We start from the raw sequence: 13,323 nt of genomic DNA, 5'->3' as shown, positions 1-13,323 counted from the left end.
CTGGAGGGAAGCGGGGCTCGGCACCCGACCCCCGGAGCGCTCGGGATCCCCTCTTGCGGGATCTCCCCCAGACCCAAAATGGGAGGAGGCTGGGGCAGCGCGAGGGAATGGTTGGGGGCTGGTCCGCGGTTTCGCAGTGCACTGGAAATCAGCGCAGGAAGCACGGAACAGCCCCAGGACGGAGCGGGAGGTTGCTGGAGCGGGGAAAGACTGCCGTGTTGCTGGAACGTGAACCCTGGGGTGCCGTTAGGAGAGTGTTACTTTCGCCCACCCCTCTACAACTCCTTGCCAAGAGGGCACTGGGGTAATTTTGGTAGCCCACATACATGTTAGTTTCGCCACCCTGTGCGCTAGGCAGTAATGTGCTATCCCGGCTTTTCCCTGCTCCGAAGAGACGGATAATGCGAGGACCTGGTGGTACTGCGGGGTCAGGAGAAGTATGCTAATTGGGAAGCCTAATTGCTTCAAGCAGTCATGCCTCTAAACACGAAAAGCGCCACTGATGGAGTCAGTCTGTTACTAATAAAATGAAGAAGCACTGAATTAAATTCCCAAGAAAGGGACTATAAAAGTTTCCACGGTGTAACTAAATGACTTCACCTATACTATTACCCCTCAGATGACATCTTGAAGGAAGGCAGACTCAGTGCAGCCCCCATATTCATAAATTGGCTGTGCTTAGGCCACTAAATCTGGATTGATTTAGAAAGGCTTCTTCATTCTCCCAATCAAATGAAGTCATTGCTAATTAGTTGTATTCTGTTAACAAAGTTGCTGTTCCTGGAGTTACCTGCTCACACATTTCATGAACTTTGTGTAATGTCTGGTCCAGCAGAACTTGGGGGTCACAGCTTTTGATGTTGGGGTTCTTTTGTTTGTTTGTTTGGGGAGGGTTCTGCGGTGTGAGGATGAAAGGTGATTTCCCTCCCGTGACTCTGATTTTCGGGACAAACTCCATTCATCCACTCCTGGAAGGATCAGTGTCACCTCTGGTTGTTCTAGAGGCCATAAATGTCACTGGAGGGGCTATGTGAAGGGGGGACCTCCCCAGGGTGGGTTCTGAGCAATGCATCACTTGCAGTGGGACGAGGGTCCCATTTTCAGTCAGGGGACACCTGCAGGCATAGGCACAGTCCTGTGAACAAGAAATCCAGACTTCCACCTGGACCTGGGGGCGCCTTCAAACAAAGGAGCACCCCCAACCGTACACTCTCGAGCTCTCTCAACCCGTAGAGAGAGGAGATGGAAGGATGAACTTCTCTCAGTTTAATGGCTTAGTAAAATGCCTGTTTGCTTCCAAGAAACTGCAGCAGTGCGACTTTTCCCTTTTTCCCCGCCAGCAGCATAGCACGGCTCGGGGCGCTGCACAGCAGGGCACACACGTGGGAGCAGATGAGGGTGGGGTACCACCGGGCTGTCCGCACGCCGGGAGCGGCTGGTAGCAGGGAGCGCGAGGATGCGTGGCAATAGCTGCTTCCCTCCCGAGCTGGATGGAGAAAGCAGGGAGCCTCTGCCTAATTGGGTGGAGCAGGTGTTTTGCCAAGCGCTTTGCACCTACAGTGCTGACCTCTTCAGCAATCTTTTCTGCCGTGTAAGCCCATCTACATCCTACTTAGAAAGATTCGGTCGTGTGCTTCACGTGTCTTTCTCCCTGAATTGGCTCCAAATAAACGGATCAGGAATGTAAAACTATCCCCCCAAGACATACGACTAGGAATTGTCAAGGAGACTTTGGTCCACTATCCATGTCTATTATGCCAGTCACTCATAATGATCCCTTGTGGTGTGTCATACGTCATCATGACACTGATCCATGACACAGTTTAATGCTATTTGGGGATGCTCCAGCATCGCGCAGCCTCCATCCTGTACCTTTGTAACTCTGCATTTGATTCCCTTTTGGCTTCCACAGGAGCACTGCGCAGTCTAAACCCAAAGCCACCATCTCGGGTTCTTCCCAACCGCACGCACTGCTCAGTTTCATCTATTTCTCTGGCTGAGGGGGGGAAGGGGGGGGGGGGGGGGGGGGGGGGGGAGGGAAAGAAGGGAGCTAGTTTGTCTTTCCTCCTCCTCGTTTCCGCACCGCATCCCACAGCCCAGCAGCTGCCCTCCACCCTCCCACCCTCGCTGCTCTGCTCGCGCGGTCCCCGCCGCCCGCGGTAGGTTACACTGCGCGTGAGGCTTTCGGTGCTCCTCAAATCAGCCTGGGAGAGAAGATCACGTTTCCACATCCGAGCTATCTATATCGCGCGTGGGCGATAGGCAGTGTCTCCGCTCTGCATATACACAAACTCGCGTGTGCGGCGGGTACACGCAGCGGGCTGGGGTGGCCTCACCCCACGCAGGTCCACGTGCCAAGTACCACTCGTGTCTGTGTCTGTGCCTGTGCAGTCACACCCAGCCCACGGCCATGGCGTTGTCCCCGCAGCTCCACTGAAGAGATGTGAGCAGCTCCCAGTAGGAGCGAGCCGGGGAGGTCAGACTGGAGCTGATGGGACCCCCACGGGGTAACCCTGCTCTGACGGCAGCTGGGGGCCGGGATGCTCCGGTCCCGCATAGAAGGATGCCCCGGGCGGGACCTCGCCGGCGATGCACGGCGGTGCGACCCCTCCGACCCGGACCTGCCTGGCCCGGTTCTATTCGGGTCGGTTCTGCTCGGATGGGCTCGATTCGGTTTGGGATGCCTCTACGGGTACCGTGCAGCCGCCCTCGGTGCAGCTGCTTCACTCTGTCTGCGGGAGGGCTGCGGGAGGGAGGCAGACAATAGCGGCAGCTGAAACACCTGCGATCTATCACGGCAATAAAATATGTACAGTAATGTGGAGTAATTGCTCTTTCCGCTTCCAGAGGGAGCTCAAAGCTGGAAAATCAAGGTTGGAGTCTTCCAAACTGTAAACAGTTTCCACAGGGCACATCCGAAGCATACACAGATAGACAGGGAGACAGACAGGGAGAGTTCCCGGCTCGTCTCAGCAGGGACTTTAAGATGCGTTTAACACTGTGCGAAGGGGGATAAAGAGTCTGTCAACGCGTATTAATCTGTTTAGCTGCAGCGCGGAGCTGCGAAACTTCTACCTGTGCGCAGCCGTGAGAAAACCGAGCGGGTGGTGAGAGGTGAGCGGGGCCCGAGCTGAGTCACGACCGCATCGCTGCCGCTGCGGGAGCTCCCCGCAATGAGCAGGGCCGGCGTCGGCGGGACACACGCGTGGACCTCGCCTCGCTGCCCGCGCTCAGGGGTGCACCCCGTCTGCACACGGACACAACTCTGGGTGTTTTGTCGCCGTGTCTTCACGGTGTAAGTGTGTTCCACACGTCGAACAGGACGCACCTCTCGCAGCTCGGTTACGGTCGGCATTAAAAATTTAATGCTGACTCGGAAATGGCAGACTAATCAGGGGCGCCTCCAAGAGCCGCTGCGATTTGGGTTTGAGGAGATGCATTGCTCCTCTACTACTCCAGAGGTCAAAATTCACCATCACCTTCCTCCTTGCCCAGCCTGAGTCGCTCAGCCTGCTCACCTGCACAGCTCGAGTTCACACCCCTGCCCCTGCCCCTGCCCCGGCCCCTACCCCTCCGATGCTGCCCCCACCGCTCCCCGCACTGGAGGTCCGCCCCCACCGCCCTCCTCGCCGCCGGTTACTCTCCCTGTGTATAAATCACCGAGAACAAGTTGCGAGTTCCTTTACTTCAGGGAAAAATAAACAAGTAAAAATAAATAAATTAACCCGGCTTTATTGCTCTTTTAGCAGCGAGATGGCATCTTTCTGCTTATGAGAGGCCGGGGGAGGGGGGATTGAGGGCAGTACGTAAAGAGCCCACACCGCTCCCCGCCAGGTGATTGCGCCTTTACCCCACCAGCCACCCACCCCGGGGGCGGCTGCTGGCGGCCAAAATCTTCAGCGGAGGTTTTGGAGGGTGCCTGTGAGTGGCAGAGCCTCGCACGGCTCTCAGGGGCGATGTAGAGACGGAAGCAGCCCCGGCTCAGGTTCGTACTTGGGCAGGAAAAACTTCTATCCTTTACCCCCACTCTCCAGTCTTTACAACCCGCTCCGGAGTCCTGATGCGAAACGTAGTCCAAAGAACAATTCTGTTTATCTCCTCACAATGGCAATCCTGTGAGCTATAATGCGACATACACAGCGGTGATTGAGCGCAGAGAGCTCTGAGTGCTCACGAATGCGTACGGTAAAGTGCCACCTTCCCTACCTGTTCCTTTCCTCAGCTACCTCGAACAAAGCCCGTCCCGGATGCTTTTTGTGACACTGAATTAATTCCAAATATTTGGTATACAAACTTAGCGAGCCTAAAGCAGATTAATTTTCCACAGTAATCCAATTAAAAGATTTTCTAAACTAATCTTTTTGGGAAAGAAAAAAAAAAAAAAAGAAAAGAAAAGAAAAAAAAAAGAAAGGAAGGAAGACAGGAAAAAAAAAAAAAGAAAAGAAAGAAAAATAGCAGTTCAATTCTAAAGAGGAAAATCGCTTTTATGGCAGTGATTTATTGCACTAGTTCTGTCTATAGGAAGAGGCTTTTCGCACTTTGAGATGACCACTATTCCTCCCCTCCGAGGTCGCAAACACACCTTAGCAAACACGTGGGTCGAGCAGTTTTTAGTTTTATTTTCATTTTCCGGAAGTGCGAGGACCGAATCTCGCCCTTCGCACACCGAAGAAGGAGTTCGGTCCCTCGCGAGCATCCGAGACTTTTTAAAGTGCTAATAGATTTATGGTCTCTTTTTCCGACGCCCATCCAGAGTAATTAGCACATATGTTCTAAATAGATGATAGTTTTGTGAGCAATAAAGCAATTACCCATCGCAAGAGCTGACAGTTCCTCCAACTAAACTCCAACCAGCAGCTAATTGGAAAAGTCATTTCAGCTCCATTGTCTGCAATTAGTCCTGCTAAACTATTACACCCCAACTACCTGGTCTGAGGTTTATTTATCCATTTCTATTTGCATTTACAAACGTTCACCAAGTAAGGCACTCTCAACTTTTCCACCTCGGCGGTTCTCCTGGCCCGCGCTCGGCGGTGCTGCGGGGATCGGCGCTCGCACGCTGCTCTGCACCGCGGGTACAGACCCGCATCCCCTCGGCCACCGCATCCTCAAGGGCGAGAGGGGCGGAGGGGAGGAAGAGAGGAAAGCTCTGATGCTGAGAAATGATCGCTATTCTTCCGTCTCACTGAGTATAACCGCTCTATCTCCCTATGTCCTCCCTCTGAAGGAGCCCCTAAACCCTACGAACGGTGCTCCTCTGCCCCTCCCCATGGCGTCGGGGTGGCAGCCCCTCCGGTGGCCCCGAGGACGGGGAGAGGTCTGGGGCTAGGGAGATCTTTACTGCCAGCCCCGAAAGATTCTGTGCCCCGTGTCCCCGTATGGAGGTAGGGGGGGGATTGAAGGGGGGAAACTAAGAGGCAGATCGGGCTCAGTGAGTGCACAGTGAGTGGAAAAAATGTGTTAAACATCGGTTTGACGCCCCACCGGAGCTTCAAAATATACACCGGCTGGATTTCTTCTACTTAATTTAATCTTTACTGGACGGGGTTTCTCCTAGACATCTATTCAGCAGAAATCCCAGCAAAACTGTCTCGGGGGGGAAGTGGGGGAGGACCGCTCAGCCTTCGTTTTGCAGCGCTGAGTGCAGCAGGTATTTAGCGGAAGAACTCCCAGGAGTTTGAAGTGTGTTTCTAAAGTCAGTACTTCTGTTCGGAGCTCTAGCCGGTCCTGGAGCGGGGAAGATTTGTGTGCTGGGATGGGGACGTGTAGCCTTAGCAACAAAGAGGTCACTTGGAAGAATTTACAGGGAAAGCATCCCGGTCTGAGAGAGAAACGTCAATTTCTGAGAGGCAAGCAGGGAAGAGATAGTGCCCCGAGCCTCTGCAACAAAGCTTCCTCTATCTGCTCGCGGCCCCAGAGCCGTCTGCTCCCTGTTTAGTTTTATTTTCCTTCTCCCTGTGCTTTCAGAGAACAGTCGCCGGCCCTGGCACGGTGACCAGTGCCCACGGTCCTCGACAGCCGCATAGTGCACTGCCGGGCTCTGAGAGCTCAGAGCAGCTCCGCGCAGCCAGGACGGCCCCCAGAATAAACAGCCCCATTCCTCCAGCAGCCAGATCCCCGGCACCGTTCATAAGCACTGCCGTCGGAGTAAAAACAATTTATTAAAAAAAAAAAAAAAAAGCCTACGGGTGAGAGGCAGGAGGAGCCGGGCTGCCCCCGGCCTTGCGGGGAGCGATGCGCGGGGGTGGCGGGCAGCGAGGGGCCGGTTCAGTGCGGATCCCGCACCACCAGGCGGGCGGCCCCGCTGCGAAAGCCTTTTCGTTACTCCCTGAGCTCCCCCCCCCCTCGCCCCCCCAACCCTTCTTCTTCTTCTTTTTTTTCTTTTTTTTCTTTTTTTTTTTTCTTTTTCCATTACGAGCGATTAGATGGTGTCTATTCAAAGTTGCTGATCCAGAGAGAAAATAGGAGTAGATAAAAGGAGATTTCAAGTGACCTCCTCGTCCCTTTCACACCAACCTGAGCCCCAGAATAGCCAAGGATCAGCTCGGACAAAAGCCCTTTCCTTTTCCCTTTCAGCTTCAGAAGATTCAGTGCAAGGGGTTAACAATAAAACATATAACTCCGGCCCCGTTTGGTAGATCAGCCAATTTTGTATCCCTTATTAACGACACCGCTGGATGCGCCCGGGCTTCACCCCGAGAAACGTGTGAATAAGAAAAGCCTTCGGATGGTAAAATACATCGCTGTCATCTGCGGCTTTTGTGAGGGGCCGGGGCTGTCTGTGGCGTTTGTTCTCTTTACCCTAAACTTTACCCAAAGCGTATCCCGGTCCACCCCGCTCGGACAGAATTCGCTGTAATAAACATATCTCAGAGCTGACAGATTAAATGAAAATGCGAAGGTTTATTGTTCAGATCAACTTCTGATGGGGTAAATACTCTTACTCTTCTGCTACCAGAGCCTCACTGCTTCCAGAGCCTCACTGCTGCCTCTTCCCCTGCAAAACACTTAAGCATCATTTTATCTCAGATGCAGGGCAGAAAGTGATTGCCAGCACCCAAATGCGTTAAAGGCAAAAGTCTGTCTCAGACCTAAGTCTGAAGGACTGATCTCCTCCGTGGAGGAGAGGGGCTTTCTGACAGGTGACTGTCAGAGACTGGTAGCGCAGCGCAGCAATCGCTTGCTCGATCAGGCCGATTTCGCAACTTCCAAACCCGTTTCCAAATCACAGCTCTCCCTTAGAAGCCCTCAACTGGTTCGGAGAAAGCAATAAAGTCAAATTCACCCGACAGAGCCGAGGGTGGAGAACGGTCTCCACGCAGATCCTCGCGCTAATGGCTTTGGTACACTTTTGTTTCTTTTGGCTTAGGCTCTCGGCTCACCGCAGCTTTATTTGTGCCGAAAGTAAATATTTGGTCCTGGATTCATCCGTGTGCTGAGAATGATTCTCAGATTTGCCTTATATAGGAAGGTTTGATTTGCATCAAGAGGTCATCAGTTTCTGTCCTGGATCCTGAGTGGGGATTGCCATCTCCCTTTCGTGTTTTTACAATGGCCTTCACTCGGGGTGTTCTCTCCCCACCCAGTGAAGACGTCTTTCTTACTTCCAGCAACAGACTTTTTTGTTTCTTTATACTTTTCTTTCTTTTTCTTTCTTTTCCCTTTTTTTTTTTTTAAGAAAGAGAAAGAAAGAAAGAAAGAAAGAAAGAAAGAAAGAAAGAAAGAAAGAAAGAAAGAAAGAAAGAAAGAAAGAGAGAGAGAGACAGAAAAAGAGAAAGGAAAAAAGAAAAAGAAAAAGAAAAAGAAAAAGAAAAAGAAAAAGAAAAAGAAAAAGAAAAAGAAAAAGAAAAAGAAAAAGAAAAAGAAAAAGAANGAAAAAGAAAAAGAAAAAGAAAAAGAAAAAGAAAAAGAAAAAGAAAAAGAAAAAGAAAAAGAAAAAGAAAAAGAAAAAGAAAAAGAAAAAGAAAGACAAAAGTAAAAGAAGAGGCAGACTTTGGGATGCTCAAGCGTTTCTGTGTGGATGGATGGAAGGATGGATGGATGGCGAGAGCAAAGTTGTGATTCAGCGCCCTGCTTTCGGGTTGGCACCGCAGCCCGCTCCTTCTCAGCGCTAACAAATGACAAACCCCGGCTAGGCGCGGCCCCGCCGCCGGGGAGGCGGCAGGGACGGCAGATTGCCTTCCCGAGGGGGTGGCGGCGGGGGGGGGCCTCTGTCACGCCGCTTTTTGCCAATCCCATCTAAAATAATTCACAGGAGCGCAGGGAGGGAGACGACTGCGGGCGAGGGGGCGGGGGGGAGGGGAGGGCGGCCTTCTCCGGGGTTCAGCTCCAGCGGAGGGCATAGGGGCGCCCGGGGTGTGCAGGCGGGTCAGAGCCCCCCCACACACATTTCGGAGGTCAGAGGAGAGCGGCGTGCTGTTGGCCGCGACCGCGGAAAGGTCGCGTTTGAAAGGAGCGTGGGGAGCCCACTGCCAAGAGGGGTTCAGTTAAAGGCCAATAAATGAGGCAGGAGAAGGCACTGCGGGGCTCCTGGAGGGGGCGGGGGCAGAGGAAGGCCGTGCTACACTAAAGGCCTTCCAAGGATCTTGGTCTGGCTGAGGTGACCTGGGCAGGTAGCAGTAGTGGCAGTGAAGACACCTGGAAGGGTGCAGAGGGTGCCCATGGGGGGTACCCACCCAGCGGCGTGGCACGGCTGGGGGCTGGGGATAGTGATACTGAGCATCCAGTGGTGGTTCTGGGATGGAATCGAGCATCAAGTGCTGCCCCCAGTTACTGCACCTCCTCCTCTCCCCCTCACCCCCCGTCCATCCTTTCCCCCTCCCCCTGTCCCCCTCTTCCCCCTACATACAGCAGACACCTTCTGCAAAGTGGGTAGTGATCCTTTCCCCCTTTGAAACAAAATCCCCAGCCCAAGCATCTCCCCCTGCACTGCTTGCAGAGCTCAACTACACTTCAGGGCTGACTGCAGAGAGAGAATGAGGGATGGGGAGAAAAACAAAATTAAATAATAGGGAAAGGAAGAAAAAGACCTGGAAGAAAAGGGCCCTATTGTGAGAAATGAGGCCTGGATGGGCTATGGGCTCTTCCAGACACTGAGGCAGGCCTGGCACAGCACAGCCCTCGTGTTGGAGGGCAACCGTGCTGAGCCTTGCTCCTGCTCCATCTGCAGGTGTTCCCCAGAGTCCAGCTGTGGCTGGGACAGGTGGAACCCCAAAAGCTACTCCGCAACTTTGCAGCCTGGGTGTGCTCACCAGCCAGAGGGTGGGATGCTCTAAGGCTGAAAGCTGGAGAGCAAGGGAGACTTTTCAAGATGCTCTGGGCCCTGTGACAGAAGCTTGCATAGTTATTGTCCTCTGTTTTCTCCATGCTGTTTGAGTATATGAGTACACATAGATACATATGCTGAGTTTACGTGTATATCCTTACACACACACTGCTCTGTGGAGCTGGACAGGTGTGGCTGGTGATTAACATTTTTTGGAGAAAACATAGCACCTGCTTCTGGCTCTCACACAGTCTTCCACCATGCCAGCATCACCATACCTGCAGTCGACTTTGCATGATGCTCCCCACCCCCGCCCACCTTCCATCACCAGAAACAGTGCTCATAAGTTGTCACCACTCATTTGCAGAGCGAACTTTTTGCCGAAGGGACAAAAGAGCTGCAAAGAAGAGGGGTGGCACGGTCCCAGGTTGGGTTACACCGGGGGAACGACACACAGAAAGGAGGTTAAAATAAATAAATAAATAAAGGAGGCTAAAAGAAACACTCAAGTAACCCTATGTCCTCCCAGGTCTCTGCAACCCGGGATTGGAGGAACTTGGAGTGGCCAAGGGGAAATCTGGTCTGAGCAGGTCCCCATCCCTAGAACCTCTTCCCACTCCAGGTTCACAGAGGTTAAAAAGCAATTACAGCCCATTTCTCAGCTAACTGTGAGCTGTGACCGTTTCCAGTGCCCCGCAGTTTGTAGGGGGCAAGGAATGCCTCCCGCCTGCCCAGCTCCGCTCGCACCTGGCTGCCCCACTGACAGTCCCCGCTGGCTTCAGCCCTGCAGCAGCCCCGCATCCTCTGTTCTCCGCCAACCTCGCGGCCCTCCGAGTGTCCCAAGCCGCCTCCCCCGAGCGCGAAGCAGCGCACGGAGATGGGCCCCTGCTCGCTGCCGGCTGAGGGGAGCCGGTGCCTCCCCAGCGCCGCGCAGCCCATCCCGCAGTAGCGCGACTACTGTGGGTCCGTGCTCCCTCCCCGCCGGGTACAGAGGCATCTGATTGCCGCCCCCGTAATCTGTTGACACTATCGCCCGGATAAACAGGCTGCCATCGATCTTTTCATTAGGTGATCAAATAACAAACGGAGCAGGTGAAAGACAGCGCAACCGCTCCTCTCGCCCTTCCCCAGACTTCTGCGAGATGTGCTTGCTCCTCACATGTGGCCGGAGCTCGCGTGCGACCCGTGGCTGTGCCCTCTAGACCCGCGTGGGTCCACCCACGCGCTGAGGGAAAGGGGTGGGGGGGATGGAAGTACCCACGGCACTGCGTCGGGGGGAGGGGGGGTGGAGGGTGTACATCTGAGGGCAAACCGCGGCACCGCGCCGCTCCCGAGCAGCGGGACACCAGCACCCAGCCCGGGGGGGCCGCGCGGGGCGGGGGGGCCGCGCTGCCCGCGAGGTGCTGCGGTAATGCGGCCCCGCTGCCCTCTCCCCCCGCCCCACACCCGAGGAAAGAAGCGGCACTTGCCTGGGGTCGGCCGGCGGGGAGCTGGGCCGCGGCCGCGAGGAGCGGGTCCCGAGGAACCGGGCTGCGATGCTTGGTCCGTCCGGCTCCGCTTAGGCTCTCTCCCTCTGTGTCTGTGTCTGAGTCTCTGTCTCTCTCTCTCTCTCTCCCTCTCTCTCTGTGCCTTGCTCTGCCTCCTTTACTCCTTGTCTCTTCACAGTCTGGGGAGTAAAATCTGGATGATATACATACCGAGCGTGCTTTTTTTGTCTGATTTAATCTTATTCGTTTCACCTTTTCAATGACCAGGAGACAGGACCGAGAGTTTATTTAGAAAGAGGGAGAGAGAGGAAAGGAGCCCACTGTTGCATAGTCAATAACATCCTTTTTATCAATGCGATATACAATGGGGACGGCTTGGCCGAGGGACTCATTGAAAATCTCTTCATTATTTCGGGACAAAATCGGGCGTTTATTCTGATCCCAGAAATGATGATGGATTCTCCCCCGCAGCCGGCTATCGGCTCAGACCTCAGTGTGACAGGGGAAAAAATAAAACAAATGTGACCGCCATACATCAAAGTGAAGAGTTTGAGGGTTTTTTCTCAATGAAAGCGACATCTCTTTGCTAAAATAATAACAATAAAACTTCCGTCTGATGTATTTCATCCCCTTTCCCATTGTAGGGTTCACAGTTGCTTCCAATATGAGGATAAACTTTTATGGAAGCTGAGAAGGGAGCAGGCTTTTCTCTTTTTCCTTTATTTTTATATACGTGTGTGTGTGTATATATATACATACATATACCTTTTTTTTCCTCACTGTTTGTTTCTTTGTATCAGCCACAATCTTTCGATCCGAAGGAAATCCCAGACCTCTCCCGAAAGAGAGAAGGTAGGAGAGGGAAAGGATGCACTCCGTCACAAAGAAGTGATTTCTCCTCCCTGCACAACTCTGTTTATTATTTTCCCTTGTTTTTAAAATACTTTTTAAAATAAATATTAAAAAAATATATATTAAAAATATTTTTTGGGGAAAAATAAAAAATAAAGGAAAGAAAGAAAAACAGCGTGGATTGCGGGGTACTGATGAGCAGCGCGGAATGCCTCTCAGGGAGCGGGGCCCGGCGGGGCGGGGGCCGGCGGACGGCTGTCCGCTAGATGGCAGCCGGCGCCAGCGATTCCCGCTCGGCTCCGCGCCACCGCCGGGGCCGCCGGGGCCGCGCCGGGCCGGGCCGAGCCGAGCCGCGCCGGGCGCCGCGGGGCGCGGAGCGTGGCTGCCCCCGGCCCCCGCCCCGCCGCCGCCGCCCCCCGCCGTTCAGGGAGTCGCGACCGCCGCCGAGGTTTGCTCTGTGCGAGTGGAAGTTACTCGGGGTGGGGACGCGGGGGGACCGCGTTGTGGAGTGGGGTGGGGGTCCAGAAGTGGGTTTGCACGCGGACGGGGCGATAGGGTCGTTGTGGCCTCTTCCCCCTTCCCCCTCCCCCCCACCCGCTCCCACCAAACGCTGCTCTTGGGGGGTGAGAAGCGCGGGTTTCCCATCCCCCCCCTCCGGGGGTATCGGTCCGGGTGGGGGCGCGGAGCGGAAACGGCCTCGGAGCGGGGTGCACGGGGTGCGATGTGCGCAGGGTGCGGTGCAGTGCGGTGCGTTCCCCCCCTGCCCCTCTGCAGCCCCTCGCGTGGTTGTTTTTTTTTTTGTTTGTTTGTTTGTTCTGTTTTTTGTTTGTTTGTTTTTTGTTTGAAGCAAAGAGAAAAAAATCCTATTTAAAAACGTGGGAAACAAAAAAAAAAGGGGGGGTGGGTGGGGGGGAGGGGAGGAATTGTGGTGTAAACTTTTCACGGGGTGCCCAAACCGTCCCCTTTTAACTGCCCCTCTCCGCCTATCGCAGCGCACCCTCCGCTTTTGATGTGTGTGCGGGGCTGTGCGAGAGAGCGGCGGGGGGACCGCAGCCGACCCATACTAATCAGGTCTCAAAGTAAATAGCAGCGCAGGGCGATCTCAATGTAAATTGCGCTTGTCAGAAGAATCCCCTCGCTCTCTGCCTGCCTGCCTGCCTGCTTGCTTGCTTGCCTGCCTGCCTGCCTGCCTGCCTCCCTCCCTCTTTCCCCGCTCTCTCCTCCCCTCCCTTCCCCATCCCAGTCAGTAGGTAGCAGAGAATTAAAAAAAAAAAAAAAAAAAAAAGCGCTGGGGGGGTAACCAATGGAGCGCGGGAGGCTTGGCTAACCCCGCCAGCCTCCCATGTTCTCTCCCCCCAATTCAGGGCTCTGACCAGTCAGTCGCCTTTGATTATCAGTTGCCAGCAGCCCTTCTCTTGGCTCCTTGACATGAGCTCCATATAAGGCAGCGATCTCCATAGAAACGTGTCAGTTTCAATAGTAGTGTCAAAGTTCACTATATACAGACATTCGCGCAGATCCCCCTTTCGGAAACATTGCTCTGCTCGGCTTCCCGTTTAAACGCATTCATTTTTTGGGTCTCTCTCTCTCTCCCTCTCTCTCTCTCTCCCCCTCTCTCTCTCCTTCCTTGCATATTCTATTAGTTGTTTTTTTTTTTTTTTCCTTCCCCCCTTCATCTCCCTCTTCTCCTTCCTTTTCTTCTTTTTCCACCCTTTTCCT

General features: G+C 53.8%; 1 long non-coding RNA gene across 1 annotated transcript in view; it reads left to right on the top strand.

Moving 5' to 3' along the window:
- The first annotated feature begins 11,966 nt into the window (after positions 1-11,966).
- Positions 11,967-13,323, top strand: part of LOC107306478 — a 2,376-nt gene continuing 1,019 nt past the window's right edge. The window contains exon 1 of the long non-coding RNA XR_001552129.1: positions 11,967-12,052. This is a non-coding gene — a long non-coding RNA (uncharacterized LOC107306478). The remainder of the gene's footprint in view (positions 12,053-13,323) is intronic.

This window comes from Coturnix japonica, chromosome Z (assembly GCF_001577835.2).
Source record: "Coturnix japonica isolate 7356 chromosome Z, Coturnix japonica 2.1, whole genome shotgun sequence".
NCBI classification, from domain to species: domain Eukaryota; kingdom Metazoa; phylum Chordata; class Aves; order Galliformes; family Phasianidae; genus Coturnix; species Coturnix japonica.
Note: the sequence above shows the minus strand (reverse complement) of the source record. Positions and strands in the feature narration are given on the sequence as shown.